Source organism: Bufo gargarizans, chromosome 3 (genome assembly GCF_014858855.1).
Source record: "Bufo gargarizans isolate SCDJY-AF-19 chromosome 3, ASM1485885v1, whole genome shotgun sequence".
NCBI classification, from domain to species: domain Eukaryota; kingdom Metazoa; phylum Chordata; class Amphibia; order Anura; family Bufonidae; genus Bufo; species Bufo gargarizans.
Window position 1 is genome coordinate 125,927,779 of NC_058082.1, and position 19,080 is coordinate 125,946,858.

At 41.6% G+C, this 19,080-nt stretch overlaps 1 protein-coding gene across 5 annotated transcripts in view; it reads left to right on the forward strand.

Moving 5' to 3' along the window:
- ENOX1 (ecto-NOX disulfide-thiol exchanger 1) overlaps nucleotides 1-19,080 on the forward strand; it is a 593,767-nt gene that overhangs the window by 301,504 nt on the left and 273,183 nt on the right. For all 5 annotated transcript variants that reach the window (XM_044283882.1, XM_044283888.1, XM_044283885.1 and 2 more), the window contains one exon: nucleotides 13,758-13,816. The gene's annotated coding sequence lies outside the window, so the exon portion shown is untranslated. The remainder of the gene's footprint in view (nucleotides 1-13,757; nucleotides 13,817-19,080) is intronic.

Consider the following 19,080-nt stretch of genomic DNA (forward strand, 5'->3'; position numbering starts at 1 on the left):
AGATTGCTATACCGGAGCGGCAGGGCGGGGCTATAGTACACTGACTGCGCCGCCCCGCTGCTATTCCCAGCCCCCGCTCGCTCTACATCGCATTCAGCAATGTTAAACCTGTCAGCATTCGCCCCATAAGACGCAGGGGCATTTCTCCCCCATTTTTTGGGGGGAAAAAAGTGTGTCTTATGGGGCGAAAAATACGGTATAGGGGTTGTCCCATGAAAAATATTCTACAGATTTCAAACCAGCACCTGGATCTGAATACTTCTGTAATTGCTTGCAAATAAAAATTTAGCATAGCCACTGAACTATTCAATAAATTGTATGTTTTTAGCTCCACCTGCTGTTTTTTTCTTATTTCTTTGTCCTGCTCACTGAGAAGGCCGCACATGCTCAGTTTCTTCCTTCACCTGCCTCATGAGCTGTGATAGGGAGAGCTGAGACACGCCCCCTGAGCTGCAGCAGGAAAGACACTCCCTTGAACTGTCAGCTTGATATAAATCCAGCAGAGCAATGAATGTGGAGATCTCTGGATCCATGTGAGGTGCAGGGCTGGTTCTAGCTTTGTTAGAAAGGGATTGTCATGTACTATATAATGTCTGATTTTCATTTTTTTACATTATTAATGGGAGAACCCCTTTAACTCGGCAACATAAGAGATTGATATGTACAAATTGAGGGGCTATGGTAATGGTTCCACAGCTGGTGTTTTTACAGCAAAAGCTCAGCAAAGATCACCAGAAAAATCCTGTGTGTGAGGACACCCTTAGGTTAGCTGTACACATGGAAGAAAAACTGCATCGTAATGCAGTACCAACAAAGTGAACGAGACTTTACTACTCTTGTGAACATCCACAACAATATCCGTTATCCATGCACATTTTGTTTTGGATTTGGTGCAGAAATTGCACAGAAATCTATGCCGATATTCTGTTTCTAATCCCGCTCCTGTGTGCAGGCTTCCTCTGGTTACTTTGGTTTTGGCAAACAGATGCATGTGACGCATTTTACATAGTGCTTAATTGGTGAAATATAGGTTTCAGTGGTGGTTCACCTGATTTTATCAAGAGGATGACATTGGGAATCCTGTATGAAAGGGTGCCATTATTTTCTGGTTTACTTAAATTATGAAGTAATGGGCTTTACTTTAGTACAGTGAGAATTTTTTTTCAGTTCCCCTAATCGCGAAACCTCTCTGCATATGTATTAAGTATCTGGATATCTTTCTGGTGGTGAGTCATCTCATGTAAATGCAGCCCTTTTATGTCACATCTGAAACAAGTAAGCAGTGATTGTCCTGTGCCTATGATTAATTTTATGGAATACTTAATGAAGCTTGATGATCTTATTTTCCCATTTCGATGCTAGAATTACTTAATTTAAAAATAAAATGCTTGTTTTCCTCTACATAGGAATTTCGATTAAACGACACATCATACATTAGTGCGTATTTTATGCCAGTATACTGTGCCTATGCACGGAATAGGGACCTTCACCTATATAATCCTGCCCTTCAGTGGACTGGAAGTCTGAGCAGGTTGAATAGAGATATCTCCATCTTTTAGCACATACAGCGCTGACCTGCATTAGTTATGTTTTTTTATGATGTGTATTTGTTATGTTATATTACTACTTTATATTTAGTACAGTGCATTTTCTGACATTACTAGAGATGCATATGTTTAGTAGTTATTTGGCAGACTGTGTGGGCGCCTATCCATTTCCATATAAATTCCTGGGAAGCAGGAATGATCGAATGCAGTAAAAGCAAGTTATTGTGTTCAGTCCAGTTTGGTGTGTGACTATGCTGACAAGAGCATCCTCTCTCTTATTCAGTTGTCATTAATAATACTCGAATGGTCCATGTAACCTTGTGAAGTAGGCTCCTAACGGTGCTTCAAAGGGGTAATTGTGGAGTCCAAAACTGCTTTGTTGCCACATTATTTTATTAGAAGGCTGCCAGTACGCAATCAGATTTTAAAATGCAGTTTTGAAGCTAAGTGCAGGTGTGGATGCAAAGAGAAAAATGTTAAAGGTGTTGTCTGGGATCAGAGCTGAACCCGGACATACCCACATTTTCACCCCTTGGGCCCCTGTGATATGAGCATCGGAGAATGTCATGCCCCGATGCTCTCCCTTGCCCTGCTTTGGATCGCGGAGGGTAAGGGACTATTTGTTTACTTTTGTACACTGCTAGGTGGAGGCAGTGATCCCGGTGACGTCACTGGCACTAATGGGCCGTCTTTAGCGCTGCCTATCAGTGCCAGTAACGTCACCAGGCACACTGCTGGGTGGAAGCCTCCTCCTAGCAGTCCCCATAGAGAGCCCGGTACGTCAACGGATGTCCGAAAAATGCCTTACCGATGCTCATATTAGGGGTGCTGCCTGGGTGAAAATGGGGGTGTGTCCAGTTTCAGCTCTGAACCCGGACAGCTCCTTTAAAGTACATGAACACCTTCGGGGGCAATTTTTGTCACGATTGCATTTTACTCATTTTGGTCTAAAAGTATTTTTTTTATCTGTTCTTGTCTTACAGGGTTAAAGGCCAAGTACATCTTTAGAGGCAATTTTTGGTTATGATGGCATTTTACTCATTTTTGCCTAAAAATGCTAATCCTCAGGATGTCATCAGTATCTGATCAGTGGGGGTTCGACACTTGGGACCCCCACCGATCAGGTGTTTGAAAAGGCACCGCACTCCTGTAAGCGCCGTGGCTTTCTCGCAGCTTACCAAGCACAGAGCTGTATATTATATTCACATTGAAGTGAATGGGGCTGAGAGCGAATCCAAGCACGGCCGCTATACAATGTACGGTGCCATGCTTGGAAAGTGGCGGGAAGGCCGCCACGTTCACAGGATTGATCATCAGTATGTAAGTCTCGGAAAACCCCTCTAACTACTGGGTGTAGACTTAATTTCACCAAGGCAGGATGAAATAAAGGATGAGGCACCAGTGCCTTGACTCGTGCTTTGTAGATACATCTGTACTGCAATAACGTACCGCTGATTAAACACAAATGGTTATTATGGGTGACAGTGCTGATCATCTTTACAGCAAGCACTGGCAGCATTGCTGTTGTAAATGGCATCAGTGGTGTCCCGGATGTGTAGCCTTTGAAGGAATGCTTCCCTGCGACTGATTCATATACGGATTATAGGATCGCCCTACTGTTTTGTACTTAGTACCACTGTAGGGGATAAAACAAGAATATAGATGTGTGGCTCATATCTGACTAGAAAAACTTTTTAATTTCTTTTGTATTATTGTAAATCTCAGCAGGGGTTCCATTCATCTCATGGGTACATCGGCAGAACAATTAGAAAAATAATCATGGTTCATTTACTTCATTAAAATAGATGGGTATGATTTATTTTATTTCATTAATCCATGTCCATAGTTTTCATCATCACAAGAATACTATATTAATATGGAGTAATAAATAAGCCGCTGATACTTGGGAACCCTACTTCTTTCTGAGAATCCACCTAAAGCTGTTCCTTCTCCCGAGGTCACTGCAGTGACTGTACCCCACTGAAAGACATGTCCCCAAAACAGAACCAATGTGTACGCTCGGCATCCATACACTTCTGTGTTGGACGAATGCCAAGAGAAAATGCTTTTGTATACTGGAAGGTGTATGCCACTGTACATCACAGTAAGCGCGCTGCATACATCTGGGATATGCATATGACGTTGTATAGGAAGATGTCCCCAAGTGGATATGCCAAACATCACGTGAACAGAAACTTAAACACCTGCTTAAGGGGAGCTCCGGTTAGATTATAAGTTATTCCCTAAACACAGGATAATGAATAACTATTAGATCAGTGGAGTTCCTACCAATGGGACCTGCAAACAATCACAAGAACGTGAGATATTACGGAGATAGACAAGTACAGTGCTCCACTATCTCCGAAACTACCATAGAAACGAATGGAGCGGCCACGCACATGTGTAACCGGCCGCTCTGCTCATTTCAGGCAGGCTGCAGGGGGTACAGGCCCCTGTTCTCGTGATCGGTGGGAATCCCACCGATCTAACAGTTATCCCCTATCCTATGGATAAGGGATAACTTACTCTAAATGGAGTTCCCCCTTTAAGGCCTCATGCATATGGCCAGGTCCATATTTCGGTTCAGAAAATAAGGATACCATCCAGGTACACTTCATATTTGTTTTTTCACTCCCATCAACATAAAGAGTTATGCTCATTCACAATATGGACAAGAATACAACCTGCTCTATAATTTGCAGAATGGCCACATGGATCCACAAAAATATGAATGTGTGCATGGCCCCCTAGAAGGGAATTGATCAGTAAAATGCAGACAGCACCCACACATGCTATATGAAAAACATGGTTGTGTGCATGAGGCCTAAAACAGTGCCACACCTGGCCACAGGTTGTGGATGGTATTGCAGCAGAGCTTCATTCACTTCAATAGAGCAGAGCTGCAAAACCAGACAACCTTTGGACAGGTGTGCTGAAGTTTTTGGAAGCAAGACAGCCCATGTTTTTCATCTGCTCTAGTTTCCCCATTACATTTATTGGGACCCTTTTTTGTTCGGCCCATGCTTTTTAAAGTCTCAGGGTATGGATGCTGGTAGCTATCCTTCTGCGTGCCCGAGATACAGATGGAAAACAGACTACGCCAGTGCTGCCAATAAAAAAAAATATAATAATCATGATCTGTAGACATTTTAATATTTAGGAAGAAAATCCCTTGTGGTCATATTACATCCAATGTCACAACCCCTTTTAACAGAGAAGACTCATGATTTAAAGGGAATCAGTCACTGCGATCTTGGACCATTATCTGCAGTGATAAATGAGTTTTACTGCAGATAAGGAGTGTCCAGATCACATTTTATTGTTTTCCTGCTCCTCCGTTCCCCGGTGATGTACACTGTCAGGACTCTTGTGTATGTGTAAAGGAGTCCTCTTCATTATGTTAGCCTGGCACAGTAGTCCAGACTGTGTATTTCAGAGTAGCTTGAAGCACCGATAGTGTGGGAACAGGTGGCAGTAGGAAAATAAAATATATATGGTATTCCCTTTAACCACAAACTTCAAGCATGAAAAATTGTTGATTTGTAAGCTTTGTCAGATTTCCAGGTTAAAAGAGTTATTCTGCGACAAACATCCAGAGCATTGGGGATACATGTATGATCATTGGGATCCAACTGCTGGGTCCCTCACAATCTCTAACATACTGGTCCTGAGTTATCCATTCTGGGTCATGCGTGTGCCCTGCCGCTCCTTTCAAAGTCATTGGGGCTGACCAGGATAGTCAAGTACTCCTTCAGGGCTCTTGCATTCTATTCAGATACCTCTAGAATGGCGGTCCCAAACCTCCTGTTCTGATGTTCCGTGGGAGTCCTAATGGTTGATCCACCACACATCATACATTTGTCACCTATCCTGTGTAACCCCTTTAATTCTGAAATAGACCACTTGGGCCGACAATCTAGCCATCACCCGTCTAGAAAGGCCTCATTCAAACAATGGAGATTTTTATACCCAAAACCCTGAAATGGAAGCAGAACAAGGTACAATTTATAATGGAAACATTTAGGCTAGGTCTACACGACGACATTTGTCGCACCAATGTCGCGCGACAATTTTTATAATGGTAGTCTATGGTGTTGCTCTGCGACATACTGCGACGCGAGAGTCCCAAAAAATCCATTCGAGATGTGTTTTTCTGCGATTGTTGCGTCGCTTGTTGCAGTGCGACACCATAGACTGCCTTTATAAAAATTGTCGCGCGACATCGGTGCAACAAATGTTGCAGTGTAGCTGTGCCCTATCTGTCGCGTGACTTATTGTCATCGTGTAGACCTAGCCTCATTCTTCATCTGGTTTCTTTTTGCGTCAGGATTTTTGCCTAAAATACCTGGTTCCTCGTCTGTATTCATGTCATTTACAGACTGTAAACATTAAAAGCTTTCCATGAATGCTTAATCTTGTAAAGCAGTTGCATGTGTGCAGCAGACTTGTGTATTTCTCCCATGCGTTCTATATTAAGCCTTGTTTATCAGTTACCATTTTACATCTGCTGTTAGTGTAGAAGTCTGTTCACGGCATGTCAGGGCTTGCTTGTTTTTTCCATGTCAGACAATAGAAATTACTGGTTTGTCCCAACACATGTCTATAGTTAAGCCATCTATCTTTCATTTATGATTTGTATTCATGTTGGATTAGAAAATATTATTTGTCAGATGTGAAAACATGTAAGTGCGCACACACTCAAAATGTGTCCTCTTGACGAAACTGAGCCAAACGGATCCATCATGAACTCTATTGAAAGTCAATGGGAGATGGATCTGTTTTCTATTGTCAGAAAAAACAGATCCGTCCCCATTGACTTACATTGTGCGTCTGTTATCTCTGAAACAATCTGGCACAATAGAAAACAGATCCATCTCCCATTGACTTTCAATAGAATTCATGACGGATCAGTCTTGGCTATGTTACATGACGGATGCCTGCGGTTGTATATTATTGTAATAGATCAATTTTTGCAGATCCTTGACGAATCCACCCAAAACACTAGCGTGAAAGTAGCTTAGGAGTTGATATGGAAACAGTTTTTCAATAGGCAGAGAAGGAAAACATTACAAGATGGTTATCAGTAATGTGATGTCATTCCTATTCCCAGACTCCATCACATGCTGTTAAGTCTATTGACAGAGCAAGCCACTATCGACCAAAGAAAAATAACATTTTTACTTTATATACAGGTGAAACTCGAAAAATTTTACTATTAAGTGCAAAGTTCATTTATTTCCCTAATGCAACTTAAAAGGTGAAACTAACACATGAGAGACTCATTACATGCAAAGTGAGACATTTCAAGCCTTTATTTGTTATAATTTGGATGATTACGGCTTACAGCTTATGAAACCCCAAAGTCACAATCTCAGGTCCCCTTTGCTCAGGGGGTATGGATTAATTAGCTGACTAGAGTGTGACACTTTGAGCCTAGAATATTGAACCTTTTCACAAAATTCGAATTTTAAGCTGCATTAATGCAATTCCTTTTAATTTGTATTACTGAAATAAATGGACTTTTGCACAGTTTTAAAAAAAAATCAGTTTTTATATTTGTTATAATGCAAGTTCTTAGTATTTGAGTGGAAGGGACTGAAGAATATATTCACATTACAACGTGGAGATAGATGATACATACAGCTGATGCAATCGGAGAAGTACCTGAAGCGAGCAGAGAAGCTCTGCTCCGACCGCAGAGCAGGGTTTAGCTTCACCAGCGATCTTTATACCAGTGCTATTCCAAAGCTGGATATATAGAGTAACCAACAGATGGGCACAGATTCATCTCTCCCGAGAGCTTATGCACTCCTCAATTTATAAATTACATTAAAACTCTGAAGGGTGGAACAGAGTGTGCAAGTCAAACCCTTCAACAGGCCCCTATATCATATGAGTAGACTTTCAAAGAAATATACTTCAGCATCTACTTTGAGCATCGTGATGGAGTTTTTGCATATACAACCTTTTATGACTTTGGGTTATGTTTGCTTAGTGCCTTGCCGAATGCGTCTTCTGATAAAACCCAACACTTTCAATTTTTCCAAGCAAAATGCTAAGGCGTTTATGTTGAAATGTAATGTAAAGTGGAAGTTTGTAAACTATGCCTAAATGAATAAATCATGTTTAGTGCTTTCATAATATGTGTAGATAGCATTAATCAATATAAGGCCACCTAAAAGTAAGTAGCGGGATGGCAATAGGTATTCAGAAGCAAAGCGAGATGTCGGGAACATAAAATATATCCTCACTCTTGAAAATGAGCCTTGACATTGCACTAAGCCTGCAACCTATTAGAGAAAGAAAAAAGCTATAAGCGAAAGTAGCACAGGGCCGTTAACCTTCTGCACGGGAAAAGTACAAGGTAGTATATTACTGTATCTTATGGCTCTTAGCTTGTCTGTCATTTATATTCACGCTGACCCAGATGATATAACTGTACATATTGCTGCTCTGATAATATTGCATGTACCCAAAGTTGTCCCCAGATGTAAGCTGGGTCCAGATAATACACCAGAATGCCCCAATTCTCAGTAGCACTGAGGCTGTAAGCAGTGCAGAAAGTAAATAACATTAATATCGTACATTCCTGTAAAATATTATAATACAAGCAGATACACTGAGTCTTTTGTCTAGTTACTTCATTCACCCATTGCGCCTTTGTGGACCCTTATCTCTGTGACTGACTTTACACTGCAAAGTACATTAGGGGAACCCATCCACCGACTAGACCATAGATCCTCGAGCTGCTGATAATGCTTGCCACAGTCTCGAGGTGGAGTACATCGTGTGTTGTGACCCACACCATAGGCCCCAAACCGTGTCCAATTTTTGAGGTTTATTGTGGTGTTTTTAACACCAGCACTGTATACGGTAGAATTTGGTTTATTTGTAATTTCCACATGGACAAGTTCGGCGTATTGGGGTTGTAACATCTCAAAGCAATACATTTACGAGCCATAAATAACGACTCCCTCAGAAATGTTGTCATATAGTGATCCCAATTATCCTCTTCCAGTATTCCCAGCAGGCAGACTTCGGGGGTGCAGGCCACTGGAGCTGGTAGCAGATTGGAGAGAAAAGCGGTCACCTCCCCCAAAATGTAGTAATCGGGCTGCATCTCCACATCATGTGCCAGAAGTCTGCCTCCAGCTCCCCACATCGTGGACATGCCGTGGATGACGCTCTACCCATTCTATATAGTCTAGTTGGTGTGAGATATGTTTGATGGATAATGTATAGTTTAATTTCTTTATTATTGACCGCTGGTGACTCCTGTAAGTGCAATTCTAATAAATCTGATATATATTCTTCTGTAAGTGTGGGTATCAGTCTTTTCCATTTATCTATGACCGTGAGTGGATTGGCTCTTACCCTTGCTTGTAATAGATATGAGTAGATTATCGAAACTAGTCCTCTAGGTCCCTGGCTTTTAACAATTCCTATTAGTTGGTACTTTGATACCATGGTATTGATGTTCAGTAATTTACTCTGTAAAGCTGATCTAAGTACGAAAAAAAAAATTAAATGGATACGGGGAATGTTGTACTTCTGAGAGCGCCTCGAACGTCATTAACACTCCCTGGTTATATATATATCTCCAAGGGTTTTGACCTCTGCCGATTGCCATCTGTCTGCCCCCATAACTACCTGCATTTGCGGCAACGATTGATTAGCCCACAAGGGTATTTCGGAGACAATATCCGTAAATTGGGTCAATAATTTAGCTTCCCTCCAATTTATGCAGCAGCAGTAGTGGTTTCTGGAATTTCGGGGGCAGTTCCAGGATGGACCATAGTGTGTAGCAATTAAAGTAGTGTTTTAAAAAATACTCAGATGTGGGTAGATCTCTAGAAGTATGCCAGGTATTGATAAGCCTCAACTGGCCTGCCAGGTAATAAATATAATAATCCGGTAGAGCCATACCTCCCGTTTTGGGGCGTTTTAGCGTATCCATGCTTAGTTTAGCGCAAAATATGCCCCATATAAATGTTCTAGAGCAGGAGTCTCTTTCTCTAAATATCGATTTGGGTACATGCACCTCTGAGTGTTGAGGGGCATATAGAGCTTTGGGGAGAATAATCATTTTGATTAAGTTAATGCGTCCTGCAACTGAGATGGGCAATGTCTTCCAGTTTTAGCTTGCTCTTAATATGCTCAGTTAAGGGATGACTATTAAGTGACATGGCTTGAGAGTATTTTTTGGTGATATGTACTCCCAGATACTTGAATGTATCCACCACTTGTAGTCGTTCCACATGAGGGACCTGTCCAGTCTGCCATGCCCAATGGCATGTATACAGATTTCTCCCAATTGATTCTCAGGCCCGAGAACTCCCCAAACCAGTCTATCAGGGCCACTGCATTGCCAAGAGATGTGTCTGGCGATGATAAATATAAAATCATATCATCTGCATATAATCCTATATGGACTTCTCTCTCACCCAGGGTTACTCCAAGTATATTGTTACTGCCTCTTATCCTAATTGCCAAAGTCTCGACCGCCAGGGCAAACAGGAGCGGCGACCGGGGGCAGCACTGTCTCGTTCCTCTGGAAGGAGGGAAGCTTTCTGATAGTTATTGATAAATGGGGAATTATCACTGAGAAAATAATGACTATTTATATAAAACTTAACTTTTACTTCTTGATATTAAAATAATACCCCACAATGTGTAAAATAATTGATAACGTATTGTGCCCCATATGAAAAGCAGAGCCTTACTTTGGACGTGGTCAAGGATAGTATCATCCAAGTAATTAAAGATGCAACAACTTACAGTTTTGAAGACCAAGGGTTTGAATGCTTTGGCAAATGAGAAGTGAGGTCGGGAGGAGGGGGGCATTCTTTCCCTCAAAACACTACCCCTGTGTAAAGGCAGAGCACCCGCCCCAAAAGGGGCGACCCTACCTCTCGGTGGCTAAGCCCTCACTGTCACCTACTGTGGCCCTGCCAAGGTGTGATGGATGCTTGTCCCGACTCGTTTCCCCAGTGTCATGCGAGCTGGTTCGTCAGGGGACCAAAGATAGATAATCCAATAGGCATCAATGATACTGGCGGCATGGTAATGGCATCCTGATGTAGTAAGGCCTTACTTATTTCTCTTTGGTCCCCTGATGAACCAGCTCGCATGACACTGGGGAAACTCGTCAGGACAAGCATTCATCACACCTTGGTACAGAGAACTGAGTTTTAAGCACACAGAGAATGGTGCGCTTTAGGCAAGGAAGTGTCATAAAAATAGAAAATTGATTAATAAAGTATATTACAGAGAATTTTATTAGGGCATTAGGGACATCATATGAAAAGTTCATATAAAGGTTTAGTTACTCTTTAATGTGCAAATTAGGTCTTTGGCCCAATGAGGGCGTCACCATTGCTCTTGTTGCACCCGAACTCTTCTCCTTTCTGTGGCCAGCCACCCCCCCGGCTGCTTTGCCACTGCCTTGTCAATTAAAGCAGCCAGAGAGGGGCTGCCAACAGAAAAGAGCAGAGCTTGGTTGCAACAAGAGCAATCGCGCTCATTGCACCAAATTTGGACATTAAGCAAAAGTATCATAACTCGGGAATAGAGCCTCGGATCAACAAACAAAACCCCCCCACAAAACTCTGTGGCTGGTGACAGGTTCCCTTTAACATGGTCAGAACTTCTTACAGGCCCCCCTGCCATTGACTGAGCTAAAGTTACAGGGAAAGCTCAGTTCAGTACGGTCAACAGCTTTTAACAGTGACAATCTAGATATTTTTTGCTAACTCATTTATGTATCAGTAACAGTAAATCCATCACACTCTCCCCAGAGAGTAGCATTTTCCAAAAGATGTAATTTTGTTCCAATGGACAAGATAGAAATTCTTTAAGCCTTGATTATCTGTTTTATGTAAATGGATTCATTTATTAGAGTGCATTGGGTGGTGGCACAGGATGTGTGTGTGTGTGTGTGTGTGTATATATGATTTTTATTGAGGTTTTAACTGTATGAAACATAAAAAAAAACAAATATGGATAAAAGGATTGACTAGCAAAAGTAATGAGAATAGATAAGTGGCACATGATTATCTTGTGGTGGGATGGACAGGGGAAAAGTCAGGCATGTATACTCACAAGGACCAACCCTTTACGGGACTACTGTATGCAATTTAAAAGGGTAATCCAAGTTAGGCTACATGCACACGACTGTATGTATTTTGCGGTCCACAAATTGCAGATCCGCAAAAAAAGAAAAACGCGTGCCATCCGTTTTTTTTTTGTTGTTTTTTTTTTTGCGGATCCATTGTAACAATGCCTAAAACGGACAAGAATAGGACATGTTCTATAATTTTTGCGGGGCTACGGAACAGATGCGGACAGCACACAGTCTGCTGTCCGCACTTTTTGCGGACCCATTGAAATGAAAGTGCCCGCATCCTATCCACAAAAAAACTGACTGTTTACAGAAACAAACAACGTTTGTGTGCATGTAGCCTTAAAGAGACGTATAAGTTATGTGATGTTATCCCCTATACACAAGATAGGGGTTAATTATTAGATTGGTGGGGCCCCCAAAATGGACAGAGCGGCCCCCATCCATTTCTATTGGAGGTGGTCAGTGATGGGGGATAACTTCACAGTACTGCTTATGTCTCATAATAGTCCGAGCCCATGGTGACAGGTCCCCTTTAATGTAGTACTGGAGCTGTGTGAACTGCTGGAGATTTTCTAGTAGTTTCTAAGCTGTTTTCCTGTATTTCTGTTCTCAGGTAACTGAAGTAGTTTTTTGTTCTTTACACTTAGTTGGACAGTGTGTGGTTCTTCACTCCTACATAGCCATGTTATGAATGATGATTTCTAGTTTGTATGACATTGATTTAAACTGGATCAGATGCTCTGCTTGCTAGAAGTGTTATTTTCAGGTACGGGAATAGCAGTGATTTATCCAGGGAATTCATCCTGCCATACCAAAACTTACAGTAAATCCTGGTTGTCATTGCTTGTTGTCTAATATGTGCTGATGTAATATCAGTGTAAAACTGTTACTAAAAGTTCTAGTCCAGAAGAGTGATTGAGATTTGATATAATTCAATGAAAAGAGTGTCCTGGCACTTTTATCATTTATAGGCTATCTATAGGGACATGTCTGAAAAAAATTATCTGTATTCACATAACATTGTCATTTCCGAACCGGATGACTGGCATTATTTTGGCTCTATCTATCCCTACACCATTTCCTCCTGCAAAATTGCCCTGCTGCGGGTTATTTTTGTAAGGAGTTTCTTCTCCTGTGCTTAACCACTAAAATTGTGGTATCTTGACAACGCTAGGTAACAGTGAAGTACCTCAGCCTTGTAGGAGAACAGAATGTTCCCTAGTGAAGCATAGAATAAAAAAGAAAAAAAGTTTGTAAAAAAATAAATAAAAAATCTATAAAAGAACAAAAAAAAACTTTATCTGCTTGCAAACTTGTTCATATAAAAATATTTAAAAAAAAGTATAGTTATCCTTGTGTCCATAATCATTCATACGATAAAATGATCACTTTTTTTTTTTTTTTTTTTTTTTTTTTACAGTTTTAGCCACAAATGCAGTATTTTGTTTGTTCTTCCGCCTTAAATTTGCAATAAAAAGTAATTAAAAGTTGTATGTATTCCAAAGTGGCCCAAAAAGAAAAATATTACTCATCCTATAAACAGGCGAGCGCTCTTACATCTCTGTTGATAATAAAAAATGTTATGGGGAGTTCAAAGCAGTGATACAAAACTTTTATTTTTATTTTTAAGAAAGAGTTTTTATTGTGCAAAAGTAGAAAAACATAATAACCTATGTAAATTTGGAATTGGCATAATTGGACTGCCGTGAATGCTATTATGTCACTTTTAACGCACGGTGAACACCCTAAAAACAAAACCCAAAAACCAATGGGGGAATTGCATTTTTTTTCCCCCACTGTCAAATATTTATTAATTTTTTTTGTTATTCAATGCATTAAGACCTGTGTTTCTTGGGAGAGTATAAATACTGGTTCTTTGTGCAAATTGGTGATAGCCCATTGTGTAACCAATGTATTTAAACCAGCAATACAGATGCTTGTATATTTATTAGGATACCAGAGGTATGCTAATTTGTGGCTTATTCTTTTCAGCCTTTAAGTCCTTTAATCCCTTAAAACGTATGACTCGTACGAAAGCTATTTCTTAATTTATGAAAATAACGTAGGCATTGTTCTTTTTTTTTCAGCTTCCTTGGCTTCATTTCAACGTTGAAGAAAAGAGTTTAACTTCTAAGTGTTTGCAGAGGCAAGTGATAAACTGCATTATGAATTGTTAACTATGTTTTGTTTCTTCCAGACAGTTAATATATGTCTTATTATAGGTTTTATTGTGAGAAGTTACTGGATATATAACCTATCCTGATTATAACATTCTGTGTGTGTATACAGTACCTTGAAAAAGTATTCTTACCCATTGAACTTTTCCCCTTTTTTTCACGTTACACCCACAAACTTAAATGTATTTTATTGAGATTGACCAACTCAAAGCAGCAAGGATGTGTGAGGTGAAAAGAAAATGACACATGGTTTTCAAAATTCAAAATGCACCCCACCCTGAACACTCCATCCCCACTCCCACTGTGAAACATGGTGGTGGCAGCATCATGCTGCAGGGATGCTTTTCTTCAGCAGGAACAGGGAAGCTGGTCAGAGTTAATGGGAAGATGGATGGAGCTAAATACAGGGAAAGCCCATTAGAGGTTGCAAAAGACTTGAGACTGGGGCAGAGGTTCACCTTCCAGCAGGACAACGGCCCTAAACATACAGCCAGAGCTGCAATGGAATGATTTAGATCAGAGCCTATTCATGTGTTAGAATGGGCCAGTCAAAGTCCAGACCTAAATCCCATTGAGAATCTGTGGCAAGACTTGAAAATTGCCATTCACAGGCGCTCCCCATCCAATCTGACCGCGGTTGAGCTTTTTTGCAAATTAGAATAGAATGGGCAATAACGTCAGCCTCTAGATGTGAAAAGCAGGTGGAGACATACCTCAAAAGACTTCTAGCTGTAATTGCAGCGAAAGGTGGTCCTACAAAGTATTGACTCAGGAGGGATGGATACAAATGCACGCTGCACTTTCCAGAATTTTTTTTAATTTAAAAGTTTGAAAATTGTATCATTTTTCTTTTCACTTCACACATACTTGCTTTGTGTTGGTCTATCTCCTTTTTCAAGGGTCCCTTCATCTTCCCGATCCGCCTCTGCTTCTAAATAAAAATAAAAAAAGTGTACAATCCTGCAATTTTTTCACTGGCCACTAGGGGTTAATAATCAATATTTCCTGTTCTTTACAGGTAGCTTTTCAGTAGCGATCGTGTTATCGTAGGCAGAATGCAATCGTGCATTTTCCCTCTTTATAGATAACACAGCATCCACCATTCACAATGGTTAATATCACAGTCAATGAGGTTCCCTCCTGTCCATTGCGTCTAGAGCCCATGAGGCGGCTTTCAAAGAAAATAAAGTCTTGATACATTTCAGGCACAATTAGGATTTTTTTTTATAAATTGTGACATGGAAAAAATAAAACAAATCACCATATTGTATTTATCAACATAAACCTGTTCATCACCACCCTGCGCTCTCTTCGTGAATACCCCAAACTCATACACTTTGTCTGGTATATGCTTTCAGTGTTCCTAGTAGCCAAAGGGCACAACATTTTTATACTATTTTGCTTACTATGAGTATAATCTGGTAGATGTAATATTCTGCTTTCATGTACCACAGCATATTAAGTTGACAGCTGCCTTACCATATAAAGAGTGTAGTAGGCTGACATTAAAGGGGTTGTCACACTTTAACAGATTGCATGTATAATGTAGAGAAAGTTAATACTAATGTATTGTGATTGTCCATATTGCTTCCTTTGCTGGCTAGATTCCTTTTTCTATCACATTATACACTGCAATACATCAGTGGTGGTCGTGCTTGCACACTATAGGAAAAAAAACCTCTGACCTCTGATGGCCGTGACCACTTTTTCATACAGTGTGCAAGGATGACCACCGCTGCTGGATCACAGGATGGTCGTAACCATGGAAAGGATAAGTGTATAATGTAATAGAAAAATAAACCATGCCAGCAAAGGAGGAAATATGGACAATCACAATACATTAGTAGAGGGCCTTGTATTTACTTTTTCTACATAATAAAAGGCCACTTGCTGAAGTGACACAACCTAAGTTTAAATAAAAAAAATAAAAAAAAGACAAATATCGGGGTTATGCCAAGATATAAATTTAGTCTGCAGCATCTGATTGTTGAGGATCTGACTCCTCAGACCCCCACCTTTTATGCGAATGGTGGTCCTGTGTCCCCCATCCCCAGTATGAATGCAGCTGCAGATTGGGCATGTGTGCTGCCCCTCCCTGAGTTACATATAGGACTACACGAGATACCTGAATACAGCACTTGACTGTATCTGGTAATCCTGTAAGAGAATTCATGGTTTGGAAGTGTACATTCTCAATCTGGATGCACAAGACCCCTGGTCTAGTTATCCTTTGGGGTCCCAGAGGCTGGACGTTCACCAATCAGATGCTTATCTTTGCATAGTACCTGCTATAAGTAAATGCTGTATAGAACAAGTTGGAAACACACAAAGGGCCCAGTGTCCCAGACCCGTCCTTGTGAGCAGGGAGGCGCCTTGATGTGAGCAGGGAGGCGCCTTGATGTGAGCAGGGAGGCGCCTTGATGTGAGCAGGGAGGCGCCTTGATGTGAGCAGGGAGGCGCCTTGATGTGAGCAGGGAGGCGCCTTGATGTGAGCAGGGAGGCGCCTTGATGTGAGCAGGGAGGCGCCTTGATGTGAGCAGGGAGGCGCCTTGATGTGAGCAGGGAGGCGCCTTGATGTGAGAAGGGAGGCGCCTTGATGTGAGCCCAGGTTTCATATGGAATGAATTTAAAACCACTAAAAGAAAAGGGAATAAAGTTGCTTCTCACTACCAGTAGCCTGTACACATGTGCTAGCAGAATGTTCCAGGCAGAAGTGATGTCCTTACTCCCATCTCATAAATGTAGTTGGGTATAGCCATTCCAATATTTTTACTAATAGAATGTTTTTATATTAGGCTACTTTCACACTCGCGTTTGGTGAGGATCCGTCATGAATCTGCACAGACGGATCCGTTCAGATAATACAACCGTCTGCATCCGTTCAGAACGGATCAGTTTGTATTCTCTTTAACGTAGCCAAGACGGATCCGTCTTAAACACCATTGAAAGTCAATGGAGGACGGATCCGTTTTCTATTGTGCCAGATTGTGTCATAGAAAACGGACTGTCCCCATTGACTTACATTATGTGTCCGCCTCAGCGTTTTGGTGTCCGCCTCCAAAGCAGAATGGAGACGGAACGGAGGCAAACTGATGCATTCTGATCCTTATCCATTCAGAATGCATTAGGGCAAAACTGTGTTGGACCACTTGTGAGAGCCCTGAACGGATCTCACAAACGGAAAGCCAAAACGCCAGTGTGAAAGTAGTCTAAAATGTACAGTTTAGAAGATTTGCTTATTTGTATATCCATTGTCCCACACACTTCAGGCTGTTGCCCCTAGTTACGGCCACCGCGGCCGTGTAGTAGCGGTGGCCAGCTTGCTCCTTTTCAAACTGCTGTATTATGAACGCGCATTGCATGAACATGCGGATACACATCTTAGGGTACTTTTACATCTGCATTTTGGACTTACTCGTCCAAAAGGCAATAGTCAGGATCTGTCCAAAACGCAGACTTTATAAACGGATCCTGCTTAATAGAGATGAATTGATCTTGGAACACGATCCGTTTCTCTGCGTTTTGGAAGCACAGACAAGAACGCAGCTTGTAGCATTTTTGTCTGCGCTTCCAAAATGCAGAGAAACGGATCCTGTTCCAAGATCAAATCATTTCTATGGTAGCAGGATCCATCGGACAAGAATAGGACATGTTCTATCGTTTTTGTGGGGCCATGGAACGGATGTGGATAGCACATAGTGTGCTGTCTGAATCTTTTGCAGCTCCGTTGAAATGAATGGGTCCGCATCCGTTCTGCAAAATTGTGGAGCAGATGCGGACTCATAAATAGGGTTGTGTGAATGGGCCCTTAGTCAAGGAGATCAGCCATCAGATTTCTATAAATATATACACAGCGCTGTGCAAAAGTTTTAGACATGTGTGGTAAATACTGCAAATCTTTCATAAATAGAAGCGTAAATAGTTTATTTTTATCAATTAACAAAATGTAAAGTGAATGAACAAAAGATAAATCTAAATCAAATCTGTATGTGATGTGACCTCCATTTGCCTTCAAAGCAGCATCAATTCTTCTAGGTAGACTTATCCACCGTTTTTGAAGGAACTCTGCAGGGAGGTTGTTCAAAACATCTTGTAGAACTGACCACAGATCTTCTGTGCACGTAGGCTTGCTCAGATCCTTCTGTCTCTTCATGTAATCCCAGACAGACTTGATGATGTTGAGATCAGGGCTCTTTAGGGGCCATATCATCACCTCCAGGACTCCTTGTTCTTCTTTACACCGAAGAAAGTTCTTAACCACCTCCGGACCGCCTAACGCACATGTGCGTTCCGGAGGTGGCAGCGCTGCGCACAGTCACGCATATACGCGTCATCTCGCGAGACGCGAGATGACGCGACTATGCGCGCGCGCATGCGCAGTTCGCGCCGGCATTTCGCACAGAAGTATTTCGTCAGCAACCTGCCAGCCAATGATCGTGGCTGGCAGGTTGCTGATTTTTAAAAAATCCAATCAAAGTGCCAGATAGCAGATCATATTTGTAAATATGATCTGTTATATGGCTGCCTGCTCCTCTGCTGGTTCTTTTCGTCGGTTGGATCCAGCAGAGGAGCAGGCTTCACAGTGAGTACACCAAACACTACACTATAGCCCCTGATCACCCCCCTGAACCCCAATTAACCCTTTGATCACCCCTTTGATCACCCCTGTCAATCACAAGTGAAAAGAAAAAAGTGATCAGTGCAAACTGTCACTTTTTTTTTTCACTGTTATTGACCGTTAGGTTTTAGGTATAGTTTAGGTCCCTTGGTTAGGTAGTTAGCGATCAGTTAGCGCCCAGCCCACCGCACCGCAGTCCGTTATTCGCTGATTAGCGTATCGCTAATCAGCATTTGTACTTTTATAGTATCTGGAAGTGATCAAAACTGATCACGGTCAGATCTATAATAGTACTAGTGTCACTTTAGTTCGCCCTCCACCCAAAACGCAGTGTTTGCCCGATCAGGCCTGATCGGTCGCCCACACGTGCGTTCGCCCACACCCGCCCCACCGCAGTGACAAAAAAAAAAACTTTTTTTTGATCACTGCACATTCACTTTACACGCACTGCGGCGATAAAAAAATCAGTTTTGATATTTTTTATCAACCGCAGCGGCCTCCGGTACTTCGCTAGCCTCCCCTTTGTAAGACAGGCTTGCTTTTTTTTTCTTGGGTAGTCTCAGGGAATACCCCTAAATTTAGTTGCCCACATGTCTAACAGGGGGTATTCCTCTG